The following is a 7850-nucleotide window of genomic DNA, read 5'->3' on the forward strand; positions in this document are numbered from 1 at the left end:
TGTGTGTCTGTGTTTGTGTGCACAAGTGTCTGACTATGACAGAATGCAAGTGTGCATCTGTGGCTGCATGGACACAGACCTGTTTGTCCACAGTCTTGTACGCAGATGTTTGCTCATGCACAAGTGTGTCAGCACCCGGGCATCAGAGGCACACATGTAACATCTGAGCTTTTCGGACACTCAAGGTCAGATTCTCCTGGTAACAGGGAGTGACTGAGATTGCTGCTTACATTGGAGAAAAGCCGGACCATGGAGGATGCTGGACCCCTTCTGTGTGTGTGTGTGTGTCTGTGTGCATGCGTGAGTGTGTGTGCGTGAGTGTGCATGCTTACACTTTTGTGGTGTAAAGCAGCTTTTGAAATTCTGTAATCCTTGCCCTCTGCCCCACCCCCCACCTATGGCAGCATCAGCCAGCTAGTGTCTCCCAGCAAGATTTCTGCACTGAGGAAGTGGGCAGGACACCCCCTCATGCCCAATGCCCCTCCACACCCATGGGGGACTTCAACACCTCAGGGGTGACTCCCAGGCCAAGGGTCCTCTTCCTCCTCCCCTCCCACCAAGCCTGCTCTGGGGTGAAGCGTGGTGGGGGATGTGCGAATATTGTGGGGTACACAGGACCCATCCAGCAGGGTAGGGTGGCAGCTGGGGGCCCAAGAAAAGTTCAGAGGATGTTGTCTGTAGAGCAGTGTCCAGACTGGCATCAGGGCGGGGGACCCCCCCATTTCTTAGGTTTCCAGGGGGGTGAGTTGAACAGGAGGGAGGCGGTTGGTATAGAGAGGTGGTGGGCAACGAGGATTATGTGGGAGAACATCAAACGCTGCCTTTGAGGGGTGCTGTGCACTGGGCCCTGTGCAGGGTGGGGCTGGGGTCTCCCGCCTTTTCCTCACAGTGGCCGACATTTCACCAACGAGGCAAGGAAGGTCCCTGAGGTTCACATGGCTGGCGAGTCAGGGAGCCACTTCCCAACCCAGACCTGGAACCGCCAGGCCACGGATCCAGGGGCTTGACCACTCCCTCCCTGCTGAGGGGATGGGGCTTGACTCATGCTCAGAGGAGCATGCGTCTTGGGGCCTGGGAGGCTGGGGAGCGGGGATGGGCCCTTCTGAATGGGCAGAGGAGTGTTCAGTCTTAGAGGTGCAGAGCTGCAGAGGCACAGAGGGGAGGGCAGCTGCCCTGTCCTGGTGACCACAGCCAACTGGGGACATTCTCACTGGGGCCAGTAGGACAGACCCGGGTGGACAGGCTTCCGAGCCTATTGGAGACACCCTCCAGGATTCCCAGAAGTGTCTGGGGTGTCCTTGGGGGTTGCTGAGATTCCGCATCATGCAGGCAGGCCTGGGAACCAGCAAGAAGCTTGCATTGTGGCTCTGTTAATTCCTGCTATTGCTGCCTTATGTATGCACCCAAGCAGGGTGATCTGGAGCATTTGGGGTTCTTCACTAAAGCGGGACTGCCCTGCTCAAACCACAAAGTGGTGCTCGTAGTCAGCGAAGGGGCTCTTTGGAGCTTGGCTCGGGCCCTGGCAGCTCTGGGTTCAAATCCCAGCTCTGCAGTCTCCACCTTGACCACCCGTCTGGGCCCCTCTGTTCCCACATCTGTAAAATGGGGCTGGCTGTGTTACTCTATAGGGCTGTTTCAAGGACTCAGTGAGATAATAGGCTCAAAGCATTTATTAACGTAGTGCTGGCCCAGCAAGACCGGGCAAGCTGCAGGGCCTCTGTCAGGAGAATTGACCTCCCCGACAGCAGCCTCCAGGGCAGGGGTGTCACCCTGTAATTATCTGTTGGGGCACAGACCACCCATGACATTTCCAGTGATTTTATGAATCCGGGAGATGAGTTCCTTAAGGAAGGAACTTGTCGCCCTCCTGTCCTGGGCCCAGGGAGGGACTGGTCGCCAGGGCCAGCTGCATGCTGTAGTGGCCACGAACAATGCTTTATGGGGCTTGTAAAAGCCGCTGACCCTGCTCCCTGGACTTAATGAGGTGAGCAGGGCCCTGGCAGTTTGCAATAACCTTCAGCTCCAGCTGAGCCCGGCTGAGCCCAGTGACCTGAGAGGGGACAGGGATGGGTCTCATCTCTGCTTGAGACTCTGGCAGGCTCAGCTGAGGAGTCTGGAGGAGGGAGGAAGGAGGCTGACTTCATACATCCCAGAGTGCAGGGGGAGCTGGACGCCGGCCCCAGGACATCTGTGACCAGGGAGCAGAGTCAGACAGACCAGGGCCTACAGGGTCTTGGATGAGCTGCTTCCTACCTACCCCTAGCCTCGCTTTCCTCCCCTGTCTGTGAGGCAGGGGTCGTGATCCACATCTGGTAGGCTGTCCCGAGGCTGGAGAGGGAGAATGCCCCCGGAGTGCCCTGTACGAGTGCCTTAGTGGGGTGGTGATGGTCTGGGACCCCCAGGGCAGAAACAGAACCTGGGCTTAGCTGTGGCAGCCTCTGCTCAATCACTCAGCCTAAGTTTGTTGTGGTTTTGGGCCTCTGCTTCCCAAGAGGGAGTGGTCCCAGGATCCCCGAGTGAGGGTACAAGGCAGGCTTGGAGGCCAGGCCTTCTTTCTCCCTTGAATTGGTCCCCAGAACTGGTGGCCTGGAAAGCCTGCTGTCTGCTGTTGATGCAGCTCGTTTTGTTTTCATGAAGCAGGGCTGTGTGTACTGCTTGGGTCATAAAAGATGGCGAGGGACATCAGGGGGCAGTTGCCCTCTTGGAAGGGTGGGGATGGTGGCTAGTGGCCCACCGTGGTCCAGATCCAGGCCCGGGACACACGTGGCCATTCTTAGACAATGGCCCCACTGCCTGTGTGGAGGTGTCCCCTGGGACAGGTGGGGCAGGGGCACACACTCTGGGGACTGTGTGTCTTGGATTGGAGTCACCAGCAGGGGTCCTCTCTGCCAGGCTGGCTGGTCAGGGCCAGGCGCAGTCATTCCTTCACCCACTCAGCCACGCTCGTCTGTCTGTCTGTCTGACCAGGGACCTGTTTCCTCGCTCAGCAAACATCCCTTCGGCGCTTCACTGGGGTCAGCGCTCTACAGTTCATGTTTTTTCCAATCCTTAGGACAACCTGACGCCTCTTTTCCACAGAGGAGGAAACTGACGTTCAGAGGAGCCAAGCCCCTACCCCGGCCTCGCCATGAGCTCCGAAGCGGAACTCCAGCCCTTCGGGCCCCCAGCCTTCACCGCTCCTTTGTCCTGCGTGCCCCCCACCCCCTCCGCCAGGCTCGGGCTGGAACTAGAGAAGTGGGGAGAGTGGTGTTGGGGGCAGAATCACTGGGGACTCTGGAAGCCCCAAGCACCTGCCTTGTCTGTCCTTACAACCGGCAACTTGCCTCAGTTTCCCTGCCCAGCATCCAGGACTCCATGGGCGTCAGAGACCTAAGTCGAAAGTTGGTCTGCGGGGTGCCGGCTAGGGGCCTGCACCCTCTCCCCTCCCGTACATCTCAGCTCCCACCACCAGATCCAGCTCTGAACAGCCACGTGCTGGCTCTTAATTTTCTCCCACTCTCCATCCCTCTCCCCTCCCCTCCCCTGCCTTCTGCGGACCCCTGGAGACCTGCGCAGCGTGGCTGGCTGTACCCTCAGCATCCACAGAGAGGGTGTGATGGTGGAGGACAGGCGGGGCTCCAAGCTGCTGCCTCCTCCTGGTCACGTGTGATCCTGGGGGAACACCTTCCCCTGTCCTCAGTTTTCTCGTCTGTAAAACGGGGATCACAGAGGCACAGGAGTGTCCCCCATCAGGAAGAATGCGGGCCTGGGGTTGGGGACAAACACACAACAGATTCTCCCTCTGACTCCTTCTCCCTGTGGTGTCAGCCATAGGTTCCCATTAGCTTCCTCTCAGTCTTTTTAATCAAAGTCTCAACGGTCATCAGACCAATGTGCTGCTGTAAAAGATCCCATTCTGGCCCGGCACGGTGGCTCAAGCCTGTAATTCCAGCACTTTGGGAGGCCAAGGCAAGAGGATCTCTTGAGTCCGGGAGTTTGAGACCAACCTGGGCAACACAGTGAGACCCCCATCTCTATAAGAAAATTTTAAAAAATTAGCTAGGTATGGTGGTACACACCTGTGGTCCCAGCTGCTTGGGAGGCTGAGGTGAGTGGATTGCCTGAGCCTGGGAGATAGAGGCTGCAGTGAGCTGTGATTGCACCACTGCACTCAGCCTGGGCAACAGAGTGAGGCCCTGTCTAAAAACAAACAAATAAGAAAACCACTTTGGGGGAAGGTGGATGGGGGCTGACCTTCCGCTCCTTCTGCTGCTCCCAGATTTGCCTCTGGGGCACGGTCCCTCATCTGCACAGGGTGTGTAGGAGGATCTGGGGAGACACCACAGAAAAGCACCCAGCTCCCAGCCCAGGGGAGTTTCCCTCCTGTGACCCTGGCCCAGGCTCCGGCTCCCAGATGACTCCCAGTGGGGGTGGCACCTGCCGTTCTTGAGGCAGGGGTGTTTCCCAGTCCCACTTTACACCAGAGCTTGGTTGCCAGGCACTGTTGAGCAGCCACATTTGGCCTCCAGTGGGGTCTACGTAGACATCTGGGTGGTCCTGGGCCTCCTTCTGAGGGTGTCCTTTTCCTGGGGGACAGGATCCAGGGGGATGTCTGTGTGTGCATTTGAGGGCACAACAATGGGGGCAGCTGCTTTCAGGCCCCTCTCCACGTGGCTTGAACTTATCCTGCCCTTTCCTGGGCAGGGCCCCCATGCCCCAGGCAGTCACCCCCACCCATCTGATTTCCCTTGGATGGGACGTGGACCACCTGGGACATATCTCACAGGGCTGAACACCTACCATGGGGCAGCAGAGCACAGGGTTTGAGCCCTGTGCCAGGGCTTGTGTTTCCCAGCTATGTGACCTCGCACGAGTTGTTTAACCCCTTGGTGCCTCAGTTTCCTCCTCTATAAAATGGAGATAGTAATAGTAATAGTGGGGCTTAGTATGGATTAGATTTGCTAACCCTTATTAACACAGGCAAAGGACTTGGGACAGTGCCTGGCACCACTATTCACTGTGAGCCTCTTACACACCTGGGATTTGCTTCTCACTGATGAGGCCCCTATTGTCCCCACCTAACGGATGAGGAGACGGAGCTTTCTGTGCCTGGTTTTGGAGATCTCTGTTTGCCGACTCAATCCTGGCTTCCTAGCCAGAGATTAAATGGTTCCTTGAGAGAAGGTGTCTCTTACCCGGTGGGAGGCACCCCAGGCAGGGCTGGGGCAGGTTGAGGGTCCGTTCTGGCTGTCCCTTGAGGACCAGGTGAGCCCTGGCCTCACTAGAGAACTGGCTGGACCAGAACTCCAATTAAAGGTAATTCCCTTTTTTCCTACCTTGAAATTCCTATTGATTTCCTCCCTAAATAGAAATTCCCATTGATTCCTTGTCTGTTCAGATTAGTGTCCTCGGCTGCAGCCTTCGGTGCATAATATCTTCCCCCTTCTTCTCAGGCCCCAATAACTCTTCCCAAGGTGACCCTGCCACCACCTGCTTGGCTGGGGTGGGAGACAGTGGGCTGGGAGGAGGGCCTGGGTGGGTCCTGGACTCCCTCTGCCTGCCCATCACCCCACTTTTGCCCCAGGTGGAGATGAGGCTGGGAAATTAAGATAAAGATGTCACTGTACTTGGACTTGGGTCCACCTCATTGGTCCTGCCTCTGCCTCTGCCTAAGAACCATTAGCCCATTGCTCAGGTGGGGAGTTGAGGCCCACAGAACCATCATTGGCAGGAAACAGCCTTCACGTGTGAGCAGAGGCGAGGTCCAGCCGGGCAGTCCCTGGAGGAGGGCCCCCACCTACTCAGGCTCCCCTGAATCACAAAAGCTGATTGTTAACTTTTCAGGAATTTTGTGAGCTGGTTGATGTCATGTTAGTAGCTTAAAATCAGTCATGGTGGGAGTATTCACACTGCGTGAATTGGCAAATGCTACACATCAGGGCCTCTCTCCTCTCCTCATTTCAGTGTTAAAGAAAGCTAGTTGTTGGTCGGGCGCGGTGGCTCAAGCCTGTAATCCCAGCACTTTGGGAGGCCAAGACGGGCGGATCACGAGGTCAGGAGATTGAGCCCATCCTGGATAACCCGGTGAAACCCCGTCTCTACAAAAAATACAAAAAAACTAGCTGGGCGAAGTGGCGGGTGCCTGTAGTCCCAGCTACTCGGGAGGCTGAGGCGGGAGAATGGCGTAAACCCGGGAGGCGGAGCTTGCGGTGAGCTGAGATCCGGCCACTGCACTCCAGCCCGGGTGACAGAGCAAGACTCCGTCTCAAAAAAAATAAAAATAAAAATAAAGAAAGCTAGTTGTTAAGCATTTACTAGCACACCACTAGCTCAGATTTGCCTCTCCTATTCTGTCACCCACCTCTCATTCCAAGGAGTCCTGGATGGCTTCAGTTTTCTGCACGCAGTGGCCTTTCTCACACCTCCCTGCCTTTGCCCATGCTGTTCTCTCTGCCTGGGGTGTCCTCAGCCTCTTTTCTTTCCGGTGACATCCTCCAGGACCCATCTCAATTTCCTTCCCCTTCTCTTCCCTCCTCATCCCCTGGGCAGGGCATGGAAGTTCAATGATCCAGAAGGCAGACCAGTCTAGGTCCCTATCCTTAGAGAGCTTATAGCCAGGAGATGTGCCTCAGAGCCCGCCGTGTCAGCTCCAGCAGATGGGTGAGCGGTGGCAAGTCACCGGACTCCTAGAGACTTCAGTTACTTTTCCGGACAATGGGTCTGGAAAATGCCTGGAACACCTGCCCTTGGGGAGCAGGACCAAGCCCCAGTGTTTGGCCGGGACCAGCTTGCTGAATGCCCTTGACATCCCCATGAGGAGGCACTCATACTGTTCTCATTTTGCCTCTGAAGCAGATGAGGCACAGAGAGGCAAAGGAACATACCCAAGGTCACACAGCTTCTCAGTGGAAGAGCTGGGATTTGAGCCTGCCCCTGTACCCACCATGCCCCTTGGCAGTGATGGCAGTGACGAAGCCCTCTCTGGGCTCAGGCAGACATCTCGATTCTCCCTGGGCTCTCATGGCCAGTCTGGATTAGAACTGCCCAGGTCCCAGGCTGCCTTTCCCCTAGGCTGTGGTCTCCTCCAGGTGGAGATCTGGGTCTGACTCTCCTGCGTCCCCAGTGTGCAGCCCGGGGCCAGGCACTGAGGTGGCAGGAGGAAGAATGAATTTGAGAGGTGAGGTCTGATAGAGCAGCAGGCACACAGGCCTCCCCGACCACACAGGGTCAGCGGTGGAGGAAGGACAGAGGAAATGTCAGTCGGCTCCATGCCCAGCCCACCTCTTAATCTAGACAGGCAGACTCTGCCCATGCAACAGCTGCCACTTATCTCGGTTTCCCTGCCTGGCCTCCTTCCACTGGGGTTACAACCTGGAACTGACTCTGGCTTAGATTGGGTGGGGGTAAAAGGAAAGAAAAAAAGAGAATGGAAATAAAGACATTTTTGAGTGCCTACTATGTTTGATGTTTGACAACCGTTACTGTGATGAACATCCCACAGTGTAAGGGCTCCTGGACCCACAAAGTCAACCTGGACCTTCAGACCTGGGAACTGACATGCTCAAGACCATAGGAAAGTCATTTCCTGGGCTGGGGTGTGGCGTCACGCAACGCTGGAGGCAATAGCTCTGGGGTCAAAACCCACTCTGCTGCTTCCTAGATATCCGCTGTGTGACTTGGGTAAGTGACTGCACTTCTCTGAGCCCATGTTCTCATCTGTAAAAACAGGCATGATCCTAGTGAATGCCTCTCCGGGCTGTGGCAAGAATCCAGTGAGATTCCGCTTGTAAACAAACCTCCCAGCACGGCCACCTTGCATGCAGTATAGAGCTCAGTATGGAATAGCCATTGTTTTCCCCTCTTTTCCTAGT

Source organism: Papio anubis, chromosome 13 (assembly GCF_008728515.1).
Source record: "Papio anubis isolate 15944 chromosome 13, Panubis1.0, whole genome shotgun sequence".
In the NCBI taxonomy this organism is placed as follows: Eukaryota; Metazoa; Chordata; class Mammalia; order Primates; family Cercopithecidae; genus Papio; species Papio anubis.